This window comes from Acomys minous, assembly GCF_964271855.1.
Source record: "Acomys minous genome assembly, chromosome: 2".
Classification (NCBI taxonomy): domain Eukaryota; kingdom Metazoa; phylum Chordata; class Mammalia; order Rodentia; family Muridae; genus Acomys; species Acomys minous.
This window is the reverse complement of record NC_140484.1, coordinates 129,005,844-129,026,116: the sequence shown is the minus strand read 5'-3', so window position 1 is coordinate 129,026,116 and position 20,273 is coordinate 129,005,844. Positions and strand designations below refer to the sequence as shown.

At 47.8% G+C, this 20,273-nt stretch overlaps 1 protein-coding gene across 12 annotated transcripts in view; it reads right to left on the bottom strand.

The window, feature by feature from the left end:
* TENM4 (teneurin transmembrane protein 4) overlaps positions 1-20,273 on the bottom strand; it is a 720,654-nt gene that overhangs the window by 337,805 nt on the left and 362,576 nt on the right. The gene's annotated exons all lie outside the window — the stretch shown is intronic.

Below are 20,273 nucleotides of genomic sequence, written 5' to 3'. Positions count from 1 at the left end.
TTTCATTGGCTTTTTTTTTTAATTTGGGCATAGATTAGATTCAGAAGCCATACTTGTGCCCTTAGAGTTTTAAGTTTTAATTTATAGAGTGTGCGTGAAAATGCGTGCGTGAGTGTGGATGTGTGGATGCGTGTGAGTGTGTATGGGTGGGGGCAGTTTATCCTTCCATCAAGAGGGTCCCAGGACCTGAACTCAGTCTGTCACGCTTGGAACCAGGTGAATCCATCTTGCTGACCCTTCCTTGCCTGTGCCCTTAGGGATCTGAGAAGAACAACTGGGCTAAACTTATAGACTGTCTCTGCAGGGCAAGAAAAAGTTTCCTCTAGATCATCTTTCTCTCTATTATTGTCCTTCTAGCTGCAGTAAAATAGAACTCGGATTGAGGGAAGCAGAGGAGGCCAGGGCCTCTAACTAGCACCTACTTGGTTCAAATTCTGTCTCGGGAAATGGCCATCTTAGAATTGCATTGAACTTGGCAGGTGGTTGCCGGAAGTAGAGGCTCACGGGAAGAGGCCATTGGTGGGATGTCTCACTCACTGCTCAGCTTTCAGGTGTCATGAGGGAAAATCAAGACTTGGGACTTTTGATGGTGTTCACTGAATACTTAGAGGCTTCCAGGACCACATCTGTGTTGTGAAACATGTACACATATTTAACTGGGGGCGATGCACTGGATAGGACTGCGGGGACAGTACAGGCCTCAGGTGAGTCCAGACAAGCCAAGGGAGATGCACTAGCTCTGGAATAGATGACCTCGGTGTGCGGGCAGAGATGAGAGGGTGGTAGAGTCTGCAATGAACAAAGCAACAGAGGTCACACGGAAGAGGGTAACGGCAGTCAGAGGTGGCTGGGCCATCACTTTCGTAGCATGCACTGGCCATGTTTATGGCCTGAGTATGGTCACAGGGAAGGTTTACCCATACTGGGAATATCACAGTCTGGACGTAGGAAGGGCTAACTTGCGTTATCTCTGTCTTTTTGAAGGTGAACCTATTACATATCAGGGGGCTTATGACATGCCAGGCACTATAGCACACTCTTGCATGCCAACTGTTAGATCCCTTCATGAGAAGGACAGGCATTGCAGACTTTCATGGAAGAGGAAGGCTTCCTATAGTTGCCACATTTCCACAGTTACACGGGTCCGTTTCAGAGACGGTCTTTGCAGGTAGGTTTAACCGACCCTACATCTGGTGAGCTCACTTTCCACACTGTCTCCAGTGGCTTCAGTAGCACCAACTCTACTCACTCTTTCAGCATAACTGAGCCCGTGGCAGCCTGTGTGCTAGACATGGGGAACATGGAGCACAGGGCATATTTCCTGCCCTCAGAGAGATGAAAGACGGGCCCCTGGTTTGTGAGTGGCATGCTGCAGTCTCCATGCCTGGGCGGTTTAAGTTTAGGCTTAAGATTGAGTCAATTAAAATGGAGAGGCTAGCTGGGCGTGGTGGCGCACGCCTATAATCCCGGCACTCGGGAGGCAGAGGCAGGTGGATCTCTGTGAGTTCGAGGCCAGCCTGGTCTACAAGGTGAGTCCAGGACAGCCAAGGCTACACAGAGAAACCCTGTCTCGAAAAACAAAAAAAAAAATAAATAAATAAATAAATAAAATAAAATAAAATAAAATGGAGAGGCTGTTTCCTCGGTTGTACCAGCTGCTTCCTGAGTGCTCGGTTACCACACGAGGCTAAAGGGTGCTGTACAGAAAAGTGCAGACAGGACATCTGGGCATTGCAAAAAGTTCTGCTGAGTAGCGCGGTTGAAAAAGAAATGGTCCTCTCGACTAAAGTAGTTGTGTCTACTTTTAAAATAGCTGTGTGGCAATTGTGGGTGCTGGAGGGTGACGTGGGTGTCATTCTACCTTCTGCCTTGGTTTGAAGCAGGGTCTCCATGTGTAGTTTTTCCACTGTGTGTGTACACCATGGCAGCTGGCCCTCAAGCTTCTGGGGATCTTCCTGTCGCTGCCTTATCCATCCTCCTGAATCTGTAGGCAGGTGCTACTACATCCAGATTTTATGTTGGGGAGGAGTCTTGAACTCTGGCAGTCTTGAACATAGGCATGACTAGGGCTTTCCCTACTGAGCTATTTCCCTAACCCTGTCTCTGCTCTTTCTAAAGCCTGTTCTCTTTGTCTGGTTTTCTATCGAGGCAAAGAAACCATCACCAAAAGCCACCGAGAGCCCCGAGTGTGTTTTCCTTCCCCTGCCTGTTCTTGGTGCCGGCTGAGTCATTCTCACTCATTGGCCTTCCAGCTTCAGGAAGGTTTGGGAGCTGTGGTGACAGGCAGTGAATGCCACCAGCAGCAGCATAGCCCTGTGTGTCTCTACTTCAATAGAGCTGCCAGCCAGGCTTGGATATGACTGCCCAGGAAGCTGCTAGAATCAGAAAAGAGCCACTTTGGTTTCTAGAGGTTTACAAGCCTCTTTTGACTTGTAAAGTGAACTTAGGGGATGTAGAGATGGTCAGAGGGAACAGTGTGTCAGGCCCAGGGCAGGGTCCCCAGGAGATCTGAAGAAGAGCCTCATCAACCTCCAGGTAGATAAGACCCTCTCAGAAGATGTTGGCATTCGTGTCCCAAGTTCAGGCCTGTATGCCAGCTGCCAGGTTTGTCAGCTGGGGTAAACAGGACCTCTGTTTGTCTTGAATCACTTCATTATCTCTTTCCTAATCCCATTAGTCTTTCCTGATGACTGATGATGGGCTCAGAGTGAGGACACAGATTGGCAGACATCATGTGTAGTACAAAACCTAGATAGGACTGGCCATGGCAAAGAGGCCATTTTGTAGCTAGGCCTGGTGGCGCAGCCTCCCAGCTATGTGGGAGGCTGAGGCAGAAGGATTATAAGTTCAAGATCTGCCTGGGTTACAGAGTGAACTAAAGGCCATTCTGAGTGCCTTGGTGTCTCAAAAGAAGAAGCAAAGGAGGGTTAGAGATATAGCACAGTGACGGACCACATGCATAGCATGAACAAGGTCCAAAGCCCAGGCTTGCTAAAAAGAAAAAAAAGGGGGGGGGAACCAGTATTGAGTCTATGTATGCCCATGGCTCCCCTTCTGTAAGCTGGCAGCTTGCCCAAGGGTCTCTCCTAAAGCCTGTGTAGTCAAGCTGCAGAGTTCCACCTGCTCAGCAGCTTTGCAGGCAAAGATGGGCTCAACCAATCAGATTAAGAGATTGAAAGTGACCCATGGGGAAGCAGGATGACAAGAAAGGGACTCTCCTGGGCCTCTTGCAGCCCAGTTGGGTAGATGCAGCACCAGCCTTAGATCTAGAACTTCTAGCCAGGAGCAGTCTCTGGCATGACCAGCATCATTGGTTTCCACGCCTGTGACTTATCCCCTACTCTACCCATAAGGCCTCTAGGAACCCCATTCCCTGAGAGAGCCTGAGACAGTTTATGTCTCTGCTCCTTGTGTGATTCCACAATATATTTTTTCCTCTGAAGGAAGCACCAGTCATTCTGTGATTGGATGGGAGGTCAAGGTGAGTGACACTTCAAAGGCCGACCGTGTGCCAAGCAGGGATTGAGGTGCTGCTGTGTAAGTTACCCCATTCGATACCTTTCAATTAGGAGTAGTCACCAGCCCATTCCACAGAAGAGCTGGGGCCCCTAAACTGCCTCCCAGTTGTCCTCAGGCTCACAGGGAAGGGGTTTTCCCACTCAGTTACTGAGAGAAAAGGTCCCTGTAGGCCAGGAGATAGGCTTAAAGGCTTCCTGGAGGATTTCAAAGTCAGCAATGATGTCTCCTGGAGTCTCGGCTTCTTTTTCTACAAGATGATGTCATTAATATGACCAATATGAGTGACATGAAATGGAAACACAAGACAGGACCTATGCCTCATGCTCATGAAGGCCCCCCACCTCACCCACGGGTTGCTCTCCTCCTCTCTTGCTCTGGGCCTTTCTCCTGCCTTCAGCCTCCTGCCTTTTTCCTGTGCCCGCCCAGCAACCTTAGTCATGCTGGATCTGGGCCCAGTCTACTTGGCTGCAGTCTGGTGTTCACTGCACTTATTATTCCAGGCACCCTGTGATTTACTTTTCTAGTGAGTTAATTGCAAAATCCATATGGAGTGGAGAGAAAACATCCACCCAGGCTTGCCATGAAAAAGCAGGGCCCAGAGGAAGTTTTCCATCTTGGCCGGGCGGAGCCTGCAGAGGCAAGGGGGGGAGGAAAGCCATTGCCACATGGTTTGTGCACAGAGCCGAGCCGCCAAGCTCAACACCAGGCATGAGGTGTTTGGACCCAGTGATTCCCTTCTGATTTTCCCTCTCATCCCTGTAGACAGACGTTCTCTCGGTTTTAGAGACACGCCATGGGCATAAGGTCTAAGTGATCAAAGAAGACCCTGGGAGATTTTGGAAGAAAAAAAAAAAAGTGTCATTCCCAAGTTTCTTTTCCCAGAGTCTCTTCTAATAAATCTTGGATGGGGCCATGAGTCACCCCGCTGTATCTTGCTAATGCTGGCAATCTGTAGACCAAATGTTGGGAAATAAGCCTTCAAGATAAGGGTCAATACTTGAGGCACTAGCAGAAGTTAGGAGAGGCTCTTGCTTTTCATTTGCCCAGTTAAGTGCCCTTGCACAGCTTACAACGCCAAGCCTTAGGTTTTTTGAAACCTTGAAAGTAGGAAGCCGAATACCTGGCTGACATGTGCACTGAGAGGATGACACCAGGATCTTCGAAGCCTTTGACACAATGCCTGGCTCATGGCAACCCCGCCCCCACCTCAACCCCCCCCCCCAACCACCCCCCTCAAGACAATTCACTTTTCTTTCCTGAGAAGGCACTCTTTGAAACTAGCCTAAGGCAACTTAACTTAGCTACTGAATGTTAATATGTTTCTGTATGTGTTTACTGTTTACAAAACCCACTGAGGGGCCCTGAGGGGGGGAATCAGCTCTTGTTTTGAAAGCACTTTGAAGATGAAAAGGTATTCAACCCTCCGGAGGTTTGGTTGGTGGAAGTTTAGACAAATGTTTATTTTAATTTGCTGAGTTATAACTTATTAAAAGCTTCTGCAATGTGAAAGTTCTATTTTGGTTCTCGAGAGGGATCCGACAGCTTGGAATAGCTGGTTGCTAATTCATTCATTTGTCCCAAGAATCACTACCTGAGCACCTGGGTACCAGGCCTGGTGTACAAGGGCCAGCCCCCTGGGAGTCAGCAGCCACCAACAATGGCAGCTTCATATCCCAACAATGGGGACTGCAGAAGCCCAGGGAGCTGTGACATCCCCCAGCTAGAGAGACTGGGCCCAAGGAAGGTGACAAGCAGGAAATGACTCCATTTTGAAAGCACCCAGATTGCCACACAATTTAAAAAAGCAATTCTGGAACTGCGATAGATGTGTAATTTGAGATCCCCCGGAGGAAAGCACAATTTTCCCCAGAGGTCACCCCACACCTTTAATTTCTGAGACACTAGGGAAAGCCGGAAAGCTCTTCTAAGCCTCGGGGCCCTAATGCTCAAGTGCTTCACAAACATTTTTGATTTAGAGGTTCCATGGGCCCTTCAGACACAACAATGTCTAGCTCTCATCTTATTATCTCTCTTTCCAGTCACGCCCCAGCATTCCCTCACCACATCCACTCAGTTGCCTTGCCAACTGGTCTCAGTGTTTACGTCCCTGCAAAATTCATATCTTGGAACCCAATTTGGGGCATCATCTTAGTCTGAAGAGGGAAGGCTGCTAACAAGTGATTAGGTTGGAAGGACAGGATGCTGCCCTTGTTTCTTAGATTAGTGCCACTATGAAACAGGTTCAAATACACTGTCCCCCTTTCTACCATGTGAGGTCAGAGAAGAGAACCAGAGAGTGGGTCTCTCACCAGACAAGGAATCTACTGATGCTTTGATAGGAACATTCTGCTGTTTATAATTTACAGTCTAAGTCACCTTGTTATAACAGGCCACATGGGCAGTGGTTCTCAATCTGTGGGTCATGACCTTTTTGGGGGTGCCAAACAACCCTCTCACAGGGGTCACCGATGGCCACCGGAAAACACAGATGTTACATTATGATTCACAACAGTAGCCAAATTACAGTTATAAAGTAGCAAAGAAAGTAATTTAATGGTTGGGGGTCACCACAACATGAAGAACAGTTTTGAAGGAAAGCAGAGTTAAGAAGGTCGAGAACCACTGAGCTAAGACCTACCCAGAGCCAAACACTGTTATCATGAACCTGTGTCCTTCTCTCCCACCCACGTCTATGCAGTTACGCACTTCTCTGCTCCCTTCCAGTTTGGCAGAGCTGTATGACTAAGCAGACCCGTGGGCTGTGAAAAGCAGCCAGAAGGCAGGCCACTTGCTGCAAGAAAATGGAACCCCCATCACTCTGGATTCTTGAGAGACTATGTAGAGAAAAGCCGGACTGGCAAGGGATCGAAGAAATAAAGATTGTTAAATCACTAAAACACTAGGGTGGCCCCTAATTGTTAGTTTCACCACAAAAACACACTGACAAATACAGGAATGTTGTTTCTATCTATAATCTTCAAAACAGGATCTGGAGGTAGAGGAACTTATGATGCAGGGGACAGTAGCAAGGATGTGGGAATGTATAAGCAAATACGTCTAGAAATGGAACTAGAGACCTATATTCAGGAGGAAACAGCCCGTGCTAACCCTCTCTATAGCCCCCCTCCCCCATAGTGCTCATCTTATCTCCGTCTGGACCCAGCTAGGACTGAACGAACCTTTTCATTTCTACCTCTGAAATAGCTCTGGATCTATGCTGATCAAAACTACATGCAGAGGGCTGGAGAGGTGGCTCAGAGGTCAAGAACACTGATTGTCCTTCCAAAGGTCCTGAGTTCAATTCCTAGCAACCACATGGTGGCTCACAGCCATCTATAATGAGATCTGGTGCCCTCTTCTGACATGCAGGCAGAATACTATATACATAATAAATAAATATTAAAACACACACACACACAAAACAAAACAAAACAAAACAAACAACCAAAAAAACTACATGCAGACCCTGGTGTGTGCTTTGGTAGCCTAGGGAGGGGAATTGGTGACCCATTTTCATCACTTTCGCACCAAACTATAACCCTGCATGTGTCTAGGGTCTTATCTGGATTTGACCTCAAAATAGAGATTTCTAAGCTCTCCAGGCCAGAGGCTTTGAATTCTGACAGCCCCTTGCCCTGCACCAGGTTAAATAACAGCCTCATCAGACCACATATCACATTGCATGCAGGGGAGTCACTATCCCTAAACCTTTTTAGCATGTTTTACTTGAGTACAAAGAGCAGAGGTTCTAAATTTTGGACTGATTCTATCAGCTTACAAAACCAAATATAAAATAAAGCATTGCATTCCAGTGTCACAAGTTTTTGAGTTCCCCGATTAGCAGGAGGGTCGAGCACTCACACAGATGTTGAACTCACAGGTGAGAAAGAGCCTGGCTTAAAGTGCTTGAATGGGAGGTGGCTGCCCAGAAGACAAGGAGGCTGGTTAGAAGGCATGGAAGAGCTTCCTCTCGAAGGAGGCAGAGCCAGGGCCCTTGGTGCCTTGGCCAGGTCTGTGTTTCTCCATTCTCCAGCTGTACTAAGATGGAGTTAGCTGCTACTGAGCCTGAAACAAGGAGGAAGCTGAAGGTGCTAAATCCACACAGCAGTGAAAAGATGAGGTTCGTATCCTAGCAGACCACCTTAGGATGCTGTGACTTGGGGCAAGGTCCATGTCCTTGTGGTTCTGAGGCTTTTCTATGAATAAAGAAGAGGTAAGTGCAGGAAGGAGCATTCTACGGTTTGGAGGATTGCACAGATTGTATTCCACAGCTTGTTAGCCTGCATCCTCTCTCACCCCAGACACTTCCATATTCCCAGGACTGATCTAATGGATGCATGCAATAAACATGTGATGGCTGAGGAGTTGCCAGGTGGTACAGAGTGCACTTGCAAGCCTTGGGTTTGAGTGACAGCACCAAAAGCAAAACTAGGACACCAAAAAGTAAGTAAATAAATGTAAGTGAAAGATAAGATGTTCTAGCGCTTTCTTTCTATCTTTTCTTTGTTTGTTTGAGGGGATTTTTTTGGACTTTTTGGTCCCCATAAAATTTGGGAGCACTGGAGGTCATGCAACTTTTGCAACTGCCTGGTTCTAGAACATTCTCCTCACTCCAAAGAGAAGTTCCCATTGTCATTAAGAGTTACTCCCGTTGTCTTCCCCCAGTTATACTGAGATTAGATAAAGAACAGATCTTAAGGCACTGCTAGTAGCTGTTACTTTATGAGCATTGACTGGGTGTTGGGTGAATGTCAGTAACCACAGGATGCTCTCTGCAGTGGGAGGTGTCAGTGAAGGGCAGGCACAGGTCCCAGAGAGCAGTGAAGAAGCCTGTGACCAGAACACAATGGAAATGGAAGCAGTCAAGGAGGAGTGGAGAGCTGAGATGCCAGTGAGGTCAGTCGGGCGACCACTAAGGCTGGATGCAGAGGCTTAGACCTAAATCCATGTATCCAGGAATGGTGGCTCAGCCCTTATCTGGCCTACTGTGGCTTAGGGCAGCTTGTAGGAGGAGGAGGAGGTGAGGAGACATGGCTCTCCCCAGCTGACAGGTCTGGAATGGAAGCCCTCCTGGCCCAGGTCCCTCTGGAGCTGCAGTGCAGCTGACTTGGAGGCAGGCAGCCATGGACAGTTAATGAGTGATTTATTGGTGTTGTCATACAGCAGCTTCCCTGGGACCTGTTCCTAATTAACGAACACTAACTGGATGATGACTCTTTTTTTTTTTTTTTTTTTTTAGCTAAGAAGTCTTCAAAGCCTTTCTTCCCATCTTAATGGAGGAAAGACTTCATCTTGTGCTTGTTGGCGAATTCTAGAATACAACAGGTATTTAGCAGAAATGTCCCACTTGTTCTCTCTCTCTCTCTCTCCCTCCTTCACTCCCTCCCTCCCCCCCCTCACACACACACACACACACAAACACTTGTTTCCACACTGAACACACTTACATTGCTGTGGCTTACATACTGCCAAGTGCACATTGACTGACACTTGCAGGTGCTGTGCACACAGTGGTTCCAGTGCAGACACATAGTGTCAGGTCAGCACTCTGCCACACACACTGTCTCTAAGGCTCAGCTGCTGGGTCACATCTGTGATCTTGGGCAGGAATGTGTTCTGGGGCCACTCTGTCCCCAGTGAAGGGCTGAGTCACTAAGTCAGGTTGGGTGGCTTGATCAGGGAAGAGTGGAGAGCTCCGGTGTGGGGGAGGGGTAAGCAGTGTGGGGAGGGGTAAGCAGTGTGGGGAGGGGAACTGGTCTACCATTCAGACTAAAGTGCTCTTTCCTGCTTGTAGTTCACGGGGCACACAGACTCAAGAATCCTACTTCTGATTGGAAAACCATGGTGCTTAGCATAGTGCCTGGCGCCTAATAGGCATTTCTAATGGGATCAGCTGTTTTCCCCTCAGAAGATACATTAAAACCTTATGGCCAAGACCTCAGCGCATGGCCATACTTGGAAATAAGATTTCTGTGGCTGGAATTGTGAGATGAGGTCACACGGGAGCTAGAGAGGCCCCTTTAGCCAGCCTTCCCTTATAGGATAAGAGATAAATGAATACATTGACATATGAATGAATAAATGAATACAGGGCCATGTAACAGAAGGAAGAGACTGTGGTGATGCAGTTGCAAGCCAAGGAGAGGTAGGAATAGCCAGTCACCCATCAGAAGCCAGGAGGAAACGAGAAAGGCTTAAGAGTGAGTGCATCCTAGATGTCAGACTTCTTCTATCCAGAGAGGTAAGGTGAGTGGTTTGGGGGTTTTGGTCACTCTAAGGCACCCAGTCTTGTACTCTGTGTATGAGTTCCATGTCTTGTATCCTCCTGGACCTCCATCTAGTATTCTGAAATAGTGGGCAGAATGGGCAGGATGTATGGAGAATATCTTCCTGCCTGCATGCCTTTATGGACTCTCATGTTCAGGCTCTGATCCCATGGAAAAAGATGCATGCACCAATCTTGCCAAGAGAAACACAGACCTGAGAAAGGGTCTTAATATAAAGGAAAAGTGATGCATGAAACCACGAGACACAGTTAAAGAGGTCATTGGAGAGTCCCTGTCATGAGATAGTACTGAACCCTGAAGGGGACAGCAAGGTTAACTATGGCTTCCACTTTGAAGGTTTCACCCCACTTTTGAGCTGTAGGCCATGAGGCTCATTAAGACATCATCGTTGGGCTGGAGAGATGACTCAGAGGTTAAAAAAAAAAAAAGAAGAAGAAGACATCATCGTCGTTATGGTGGAGTACAAAACTAATCAATGGTGGGCAGCTCTTTTTCATATTGATTAGCCGGCTGTGCAGGGAATAGAAAGTAGAGAAAGCTTGAGCTTGCTCTCTGGGGATGCCCAGCAAACATCTCACTTGGTTCAGCTATGACAGCAGCTGCTGGGAGCCTCCCCCTCTGCCTTTTTGGGGCCCTGTATAAACCCCATCTGTGAACACATATCAGATTTGTCACAAAGGTCTCTCAGTAGCCTATGGTCAGGAAAATAGCTTGGCCAGTCATTTCTTCCAAAGTCCATGACATCCACAAGTCAGTGATGCTCCAGGCAGTGGAGAGTGTGGGCTCTGGAGTTATGTAGCTGTCATTCACAAATGATATACTCGAATTGGGTCCCTACCACTTATTATATAAGTGACCTCATGAGTGGTGCCTAATGTGTCTCAGTCCCTATTTTCTTATCTGCTCAAAAAGAAGATAGCAGTTTTATAGAGACAGGAAGATAAAATAAGGGTTTTCAAAGAGTATATTTATACACGGTCTATAATAATTATTGCTGAATATATATTATCAAATAAAATTCACTAGCACTTAATTCGGCAATATAATTATACCTGTTATTAAATAAGTCAGTTTCATTATCATCTTCCCTCAACACTGGAATTTGTCAGGGGTACATACAGCTTCCTGAAGGCTCTCAAGGCACATTCTCACACCTGATACCAGCGTCCTATTCTTTAGTTCTAGGTTTGGCACGCTATGTTGGTTAATAGTAACCACCAATCTGAGAGGCTCTAGAATCTCTGGCCGTCTGCGTAGGAGTTTTTAGACTGGAGTTAGCTGGGGTGGGAAGACCACTATCAACTCAGGCACCATCATTCAGGGACTAGGATCCAAGAGTAAATAGAAAGGAGGATATGAGAGGACCACCAGTCTTTGCCTCCCTCCCTCCCTCCCTCCCTCCCTCCCTCCCTCCCTCCCTCTCCTCTCTCCCTCTCCTTCTCCACCCCCCCCCACTCTCTCTGCTTCCTGACTGCAGATGCAGTGTGAGCAGCTGGCTCAAACTTTGGCTACCATGCCTTCTCGCCATGGTGGACTGCACCTACCTTGAACTGTAAGACAAAATAAACTCTTTTTTTTTTTTTTTTAAGTGAGTTTTGCTGGGCGTTTTGCCATTTCTGTGAGAAAAGTAAGTCACAGAGACGAGAATGGGGCGGGGGAAAGCAAGCCTGGGGTGGACAGGAGGTGGACAGACAGCTATGCAGACTGTGGCATTTTCCAGTTGGACGTAAGCAACCAACATCATTTTCTACACAAGCTTCAGACAAGTCTGTGACAACATGGATGAAGCCGAAGACGAGGGCACCCTGGGGTCATTCCTGAGCTCAGGCAAGATGCCAAAGCATTGTCTAAACCACAAAACCATCACATGGCTCTCATGCTACCTAGTATTAAAGCCAGATACTTCTTCCCCGCACTGAGGTGTCCTTCTGCAGGGTGGCTCCTTGGGAGATTATCTACTGTCTTCTCTGCACCATGTGCCCCTAGGCTGAGATCATCTCTGGCTTCCTGCAGCCACACATAGTTAGTCCACTGCATAGTCAAAAGAAAGAAAGAGTTTCATACTGTTCTGAACGGCTTAATTCACCCACACTACTACAGACCTAGGAACGTGGTCCTACTGTGAGATTCACCTGAACACAGGTCGCTTTCCTTTAAGAAGCTCTGTTTCATCTCTTCTCTTATTACTTGCACTAGAATTCAGTGTTCTTTATTAGGCAAGTTCTCCTAGCAAAAATGTATAGCCACTGGTTAAGAGTGTCTGCAAGACAGAGACTGTTGAAAACCTTCGATCTCATCCTGAGAAGTATTTTTGTTTTGTTTTGTTTTGTTTTTGTTTTTTCAAGACAGGGTTTCTCTGTGTAGCCTTGGCTGTCCTGGACTCACTTTGTAGACCAGGCTGGCCTCGAACTCACAGCGATCCGCCTACCTCTGCCTCTCGAGTGCTGGGATTAAAGGCGTGCACTACCACGCCCGGCTCTGAGAAGTATTATGTACTGGGTGGTCCGCTTGGATCACTCTTTGATCAAGCAGGAAGCAAATCCAAGGGCGTCATGCAAAGGCGCTAACCCACAGTGGACCTAGAGAGTTCTGCATGCAGGGCTGATCTTGGGCTGGTGTCCTAGAACCTGCTGATAAATAGCCCCCCTGAAATGTGAGAGGGGCTCATAGTATCTGGGCTGCTTGTTCAAGTAACACGCTTATGGTGAGCACCTGCATCGTTTCTGAGTCTGGAACTTGGGTGGAGCCAGCCGAAGTTACCCATATGATCAGTTCCCTCATCAAAAACTACAGCTCCATGTCTCTCCTGTGCTTTCTTGGAAGACAGGCCGTTGTGGGTGTCATTATAATGTGTGTGAGTGCGAAGGTGGTGGATACAGCTAGGAAAAAAAACCCTAAATCCTGCGTGACAAGAGGAATAGGGACTTGGAAAGGCTACATCAAAATTAACATATGAAGGAAATCAGTTGTCAGAGAAAGGCTGGAATTCCTTCCCCACCAGGCCTACATATAAAGGGCAGGCCATGATTGAAGCAAGCTCATGGTATACAAATGTGGGAGAGACAGGTGCTATGGAAATGACCTATGAAGGTCCAGGAGTCCCTGTGGCCCTGCTCTTTTGAGTGAATGCTCTTACCTCAACTCATCAGCTCACTTTTATTCTTTGGGGGGGGGGAGCTACCCTTTCTTAATAACTGTCTCTATCTATTTCTGAGCCAATTTTCGATATGGTGGCCAGAGAAGGCTTTGTAGAGACAGCAAATTTGGAGTTTTGTCATTGATCACAGTAGCTGTGAGGATGTGGAATAAAAACCCAGCAGAGGGGACGGCAGCTGCAAGGTCCTTGGTATGGAATGTTTCTGGAAACTTCAGGTACCCTGCGACTCAGGTTGTCTGTAACATTTAGGGTATAGGCACACACTCTCCCTTTGCTGCCAGGTGGAAGATGCCTGGATTCTAAGTGCTGCCTAACTTCTGCCTTCAGCCCAGCCCGTGTGGTTCCCACTTGAAATGGCTTCTGCGTTTTCACAGCCCACTTCACACCCAAGATGGCTCTTCTCTCTTCCCTCGTCCATCTTTACAAGGAGCTAGAATTGCTAACAATTTCCCTTTGTTTATACCCTGTTTTGAACCTGGGTTGTTTCACACGCTTTCTTCCTCCACAGAGGTGTGCTCGGCAAAAGCAATTTATTTTGTAGTTAGGCGACTACAAAACTAAGTGTAGCAAACTCGTTTAGGGGGTGGAGAGAAGCCGCTTCTTCAGTGTGCAGAACATAAAGGGGTTGCCTACTTATTTGAAGGGAAGTGCACTTCTTTCAGGAGGTGGCTGTTTCTCACAGAGAAGCCTGGGAGAAGAGTCCTGGAGGAAGAGCAGGCTTGCTGGAGCCCTTAAACTTGGCCCGGGGAACCTGGGAATCAGCCGCAGAATAAGAGCCAAGCTGACTGGCTGCCAGATGGGACCTTGAGCAATCATGTGTGGGTGTGGAGTCCGAGAGACCTGGAGTGGAGTCCCATCTCTGCCTCAATCCAGATGTGTGATCTGTGAGCACTGTACCCAACAATGAGCCTCACAGCCACCACCTCTTAGGCTTCTGCAAATGTTAGGCAATGTCATAAGCCGTGGAGCGCCGTGCAAGCAATAATAACAGCACCCCCTTGCACAGTACCTCCTTTGTGCCAGATAATAGGCTAAGTGCTGTGACTCTCTTCGCTCACTTAACCCTTACAACTTTCCTATGCGGTGGAGAGCAGAATTGTCCCAACTTTCCAGACAAGAAAACTAAGGACCAGAGAAACTAAAGGCACCACACAGTGAAAGAGATGAGTTCAAATGCAGACAATGTGGCTCCAGCGTCTGAGCTTAAGTGTGGGTAACTATGTTTTTCTAGAGGGGTAAGTGTGATGTTTCAGTATCATTTTAACCTGCAAACACATTGGTAGTCACTCATTCAGAGTGTTCTGTATCGCTGTCCCCACCAGGCAATATGGCTGGTGGCTCAAGCTTTGGATTTTGACAGCTCTGGTTTAGATATGAACTCTGAGACTTCCTGCCTGGAAAACGGTTAAAGCTTTTAAGGCCTCGTTGTAACCATTTGTAGAATGCTAATAGCAAATGGCCTTACAAACTGATTAGATGAAACAAAGCGGCCATACTGCCTAGCTGATTGTGAATGTGGTGCACAACAGACAGTAAGCATGATTGACACCTTTGCTGACAAATGTAGAGTTTGTGAGTAAAAAAGGAGAGGGAAGGCAGGAAGAAGGTGGGGGAGGGAGTAGCTAACCCCAGTGTAGTAGTCTCTTTGCACTGCCCTGGCCAAACTACCTCAAACAGGTAACTTACAGGGTGGATAGGTTTCTCTGGGTCATGGTTTTATGCTTTGGGTTCACCCTAACAAAGAAGGCTTTGCAGAACAATTCACATTGTGGTAGAGAGGCAGTAGAAAGGGCACTAGTGGACATAGCTAGGGCTAACGTACCTCAGGGGCCAACCCTACAGCTCCCCTCAGGAGCCCACCCTGCAGTGCCCCTCAGGAGCCCGCCCTGCGGTGCCCCTCAGGAGCCCGCCCTGCAGTGCTCCTCAGGAGCCTACCCTGCAGTGCCCCTCAGGAGCCCGCCCTGCAGTGCTCCTCAGGAGCCTACCCTGCAGTGCCCCTCAGGAGCCCGCCCTGCAGTGCCCCTCAGGAGCCTACCCTGCAGTGCCCCTCAGGAGCCTACTCTGCAGTGCCCCTCAGGAGCCCACCCTGCAGTGCCCCTCAGGAGCCTACCCTGCAGCGCCCCTCAGGAGCCTACCCTGCAGTGTCTCTCAGGAGCCCGCTCTGCAGTGCCCCACTTCATTCAGCCAAGCCTCACTCAAGGCTACATAACCTCTCAGAGTCTCCGTCCCAAACATCCAGAAAATGAACCTCCTGGGAACATTTCTGATTAAATGCACAAGGAGTCGTACCTGTGACAGTTTATGCACCTGGCTGAGTTTGGGTTCCTATTGCTGTGTTCAGCACCATGAACAAAGGCCGCTTAGGGAAGAAGGGCTCATTTCAGCGTACACATCCACATCACAGTCCATCACCGTCGAATGGACTCAGACGCCTCTGACACTGGCTTGCTCCCCCGTTTCTCTAAAATTACATCTCCCAAATAAGGCATGAACTTTTCTCCTTGCCTGAAGTTCTGTTTTCTAGAAAACTCAGACTCAGTCAGTTTTATCAATACAAGCTGGCAGAAATTATATATACAAGCAAACTCTATAAACTGGCTCTGATGACGGTAGGGAACCCTCTAGTGAGAGCGTCAATGAGTCAAACTCGTGATTAACTCTGTTCCAGGCAGGTACACTCTAAATACAGGCGGCTCCAGCCAGACACAGACACTCTGCTGGATTGCTCTGCAGTTCATACCCAAAGGCAACTGTTGTCTTGAGAGTAAGGTCTCCCCAGATATATGCTAACCTGAAGCAGGGGAGATCTTTACTTTCTTCCAGGTTAAACTTTGCCTTGGGTCTCATCCCTTTCAGAAGAAAGGCTGCATACAGGGCAACAATTCAGCCCTATCCACCTCCTCAGGGAGCCTAGCTTTCCCTTTGGCCCATGTCTTAATTCCGGAAGCTTCAGCCATTAACAAATAGTTAGCTATTTGATAAACAGTACCCTCAGCCAGCAGTCAGACCCAATCCCTTCACTCTAGGGGTGCTCCTATCAGAGACAGCTGGGCTTGTCACTGTGGGACATTTTTGGGGGGGGTGAGGGAGGGGCTCATCCTCTCTAAACCATTTAAAGGGGTTTGTTCTGGGTTTCCCCTGAGATCCCAAGGGTAACTAGTGCCATCCTTCCCACATCAAGCTTCATGTATCAAGCCCATATGAGGCCCCTGGGCCCCCTTCCCCTTTTACCTACCCCATACTGAGCCCCCACAATGAAGTCAATGGACCGAAAGCTGTTTTTCTACATGGTGGTCCATCCACCTGGGTGATCAGTGTGAACTTTAATTGTGGTAAGGCCTGAGGGTTTGGGAGATGTTAAGCTCACTTGCCACGCTAGCTGGCTGCATGTGGTATTCTTAAATATGTGCCCCAAGGTTCCTCTGCCGTCACCGGTTATGCTGAGCAGAGTGGTCCAGATGGCTGAGTAAATCCACCTTATGACTCATCCAGCCCCCAGGTGCTCCGAGGCCAGCACTTCCTGTTTGAGGATGCTTTCCTTGCCCATGGCTACCCTTGGGCTTATTAGTCATCCATTCACGTGGGAGGGAGAGAAAGAAGGGAGAACAGGCTCCTCAGGCTAGGGGGTCCAGGGTTATCATACAAGCTCTAGACTTTGAGTCAGCCCAACAGATGTACACTCCTTCTTAGGTAGGGGCCCTAGAAATAGTAGGCTAATAGTTTTTGGTCAAACCCATCATAAAATAAATCATGGAATTTTTGAGCTAACAGGTCTTTAAAAGTAAGAGAATTAACATTTATAGGATCCAGTTATATGCTGGGCATTTTCTTTAAATCTTTAAAAAAAAATCGTTACTTATTTGTGTGTGTGTGTGTGTGTGTGTGTGTGTGTGTGTGTGTGTTATGTGCGTGCAGGCATGCATTCACACGGTGCATGTGCCACCACACACACGTGGAGGTCAGATGATAACTTGTAGGAATTGGTACTCTTCTTCCATGGTGGGTTTAAAGGATCCACCTTGGGTGGTCAGGCTAACATGGCGACCACTTTTACCTACTGAGCCATCTCACTGGCCCCTTAAACTTTGGAAAAAACCGGAAATCTATAACCATAGATATACTTTACATTGCGACTTAGTACACAAGCTTTGTGTAAAGTGGCCTGAAACCGACGTCTTACAAAGTAACACCTGTCTGGCTCTGTGCCGTGTCTGCTCTTCGGCATCTCCTTAGTTTAGTTATAAGTCTAACAACAGTCCTAAGTCTTACAGTTTATGTCACAATTGGTAATTATGCCCTGACTGGAAAAGAGTGCCCTACTTCCTTCCTGTAGAGACTCCTTCCCCACTCCCATCATATCTTTAGGTAATAGGTACTTTTCCCTAAGCTGCAGGCAAGGAAACTGAGGCTCACTTGAGGACAGTTGTTTTGCTGCCGAGACGCCGAGTGTAAGCCCCAAACCCAATCCTCCCTCTATGTCACCCCACTGACTGAGAGCCCTTTGGTCCCATTTGTCTGTCTGGTGCTCAGAGAAGAAAAAATAATTGGTCTGGGGCCCCGTTAGGGCTGGTGACAGGCTCCTTCTGAAACCAGATCGTCCCTGGATGCTACAGGCCAGACTGGAACTAGCTCTCGTCAGCAGCAGACTTCTGGGGAAGCAGCATAGAGAAGCTCCATCCGGAGACAACATGGCTGCTTACGAGGCTTGCCTGCCTGCTCAGAGTCCCCATCCTTTCTTGCCTGGATTTTTACCCCAGCATCATGCTTTCACCTGTGGCTGCTGCAGTCTACTCTCAACACAGCATCCAGGATGATCCGACTCACGCACGAGTTAGACCCTGCCCGTGCTCAGTAGACCCCTCAGTAGTTAGTCCTAGTGACAGCCTGTACACATCCCACCCCATGCCATCTCTATGGCTTCCTCCACTGTTCCATCCACTGGCCCCGATTGCTGCTGTTCAAACAAGCTGTTTACATTCCATATCAAGGACCTTGCAGCTGCCGTCCCCTCTACTGGGTTTTATTCCACAACTTCACGGCTACTGTTATCAATAACAAAACTCCAAATTCGCTGTCTCTATGAAGCCCTCTCTGGCCACCGTATCGAAAATTATAACTCCTCTCCCTCGCCATAGGATCTGTTCACACTTATTATCTTGAAGCACCTGATACAGCTTAATTTTCTAACTTGTCACCCTCAGTTATTCCCCATTCAAATCTAATGTCCTTAAGAGTGAGTGGTTTTGGTGACTGACAGAATCTCAGCACCTAAAACCATTCCTAGGTATAATAAGTGCTCATGAAACAGCATGGCATCTGGATGTACATTATCTTAATGAATTGTCACGAGATGTTTGGACTTGCCCAGAGTGGACTGTAGTATCAAGAAGGCTCTCCCTTGTCTCAGACTCAAGCATGTTTATATCAAGTGTCCTCCAAATCCTGATATGGGTCAGGCCATCCACTGGCTCTGTATCAAGGACAGGGAAAAACAGAAAGAAAAAAAAAAACCCAAACCAAACCAAACCAAACCAAACCAAAAACAACAAAAAACCCCAGTGTCCTTGAGAACAGTTAGAAGGTGAATGATTCCCAACGGACACTGCTTTTGTTTAGCCTACAATATAAAAACACTTTTGCGTTGTCGTAATAGGAAGCCAGAAGCTCGCTGATGGAGAGACTCTCGGGCGGAAGCCCCAGCATGACTGGCTCTTGCCCAGTCGCTTTCTTCTGGACTCCGTAAGCCAGATGTGATGATGCTACCAATGTTTGCTCTCACTTAGGCTATCGCTTTGCCCCTGCTGGATGTAAAAGCATCTGCTTTGGTGACGTTTCATTACCTATATGCTACTTGCTAGCTCTTCTTTTACTTTTGTTTGCTACAAGCTTAATGAACTCGCTCATTTGAAACGGAGAGGATGGTTACTGCTTTCTCCAGATTGCGCGGCACAGCGTTGAACTCAGTCTTAGGTCTCCCCACACCCCATCCCCTGATTCTTTGTGAACATGCTTGCACACGTCTACTCAGCATAGCCTCTGGGGACAACCTTGCTGCCGTCCAGAAAGAGTGGCCTTCTTTCAATTTCTTTACCTGCCAAGTTCCCCCTGATTCTCAAAGCCCGCGGTCCGGCACCTCATCCATGGAGTCTTCTAGGGTGCTTTCTAATTGGACTTTTCTCCTAAACTGTCTTCTCTGGCTTGAGACAGTTTGAGAGTGGCCTGGTTTGATTCCTATATCCTGATCATATTGGAGAGGCCATAAGTTCATTTGCTTTTCTGGAAGTTTCTTACATGAACAAGGAGATTTATGTTCTAGCTCTAGCCAAAATTACTTCCCAGGCCTTTCAGTTTATGAACTGAACACATATTTCTACAAAACAGCGTACACCACGGAGGCAAGCAACATAATGGTGACGGAATGGGAGATATCTGGGCTTAAAGTTTCCGCTGCATCCCCTTCAACATGCCACAATATGCTTGCCTAGAAAAATGAAAGAAAAAAAAAAAGGTTTCTTCGGGGCTGGAGAGATGGCTCAGTGGTTAAGAGTACTGCCTGCTCTTCCAAAGGACCTGGGTTCAATTCCCAGTACCCACATGGCAGCTCACAACTGTCTGTAACTCCAAGATCTGACACTCTCACACCAATGCACATAAATTAAAATGAAATAAATTAAAATAAAAAAAGGTTTCCTCTAACTCATTATTCCTAACTTCTCTGACTCATACCAGGTCCTTTCCAGTCCCTTTCAGAACTTGGGGGCTCACAGTATGGCCAGGAGTTACATGGCAAACTTCCACATAGGAGAAAAACTCCCTGAAAACATGGGTCTGTGCAGGCATAGTGTGGGCAGTCTCCTGAAGTAGAGGGAGCGCAATGTGGGCGCTCAGTTTCTAGCCCAGCTACTTGGCTCGATTGCTTGGCCGGGAAGAGGCTGTCTCTTTGGACAGTAGGTTGAGCTGTGGCACTCTGAACATTTCAAGATGTTCTGCTTGATCTTGGAAAGAAGGAATCTCCAGGGTTTGGGGCTGGGGAGCGTGGAGGGTCAACCAGGCAGCCTTGGTAAGGAGTTCTTTCCTCACATGCCCTGGAGATGCCCGCCTGCTCCGTGGGACTTGATGCCTCATTAGCTTAACCCACAATTTCCTCTTTGATGCTAGACTGTGTAATCATGGGGTGGGTGGGGGTGGGGGTGGGCAGTGATTTTCCTTCATTTTCTTTTCTAAGTGACTTTCTAAGTTGGCGCCTGGGATAAAATCACAGAGGCCACCCAGGTCTCCCCTCATGCCTCCAGGTGTAGCTGCTGCAGTGG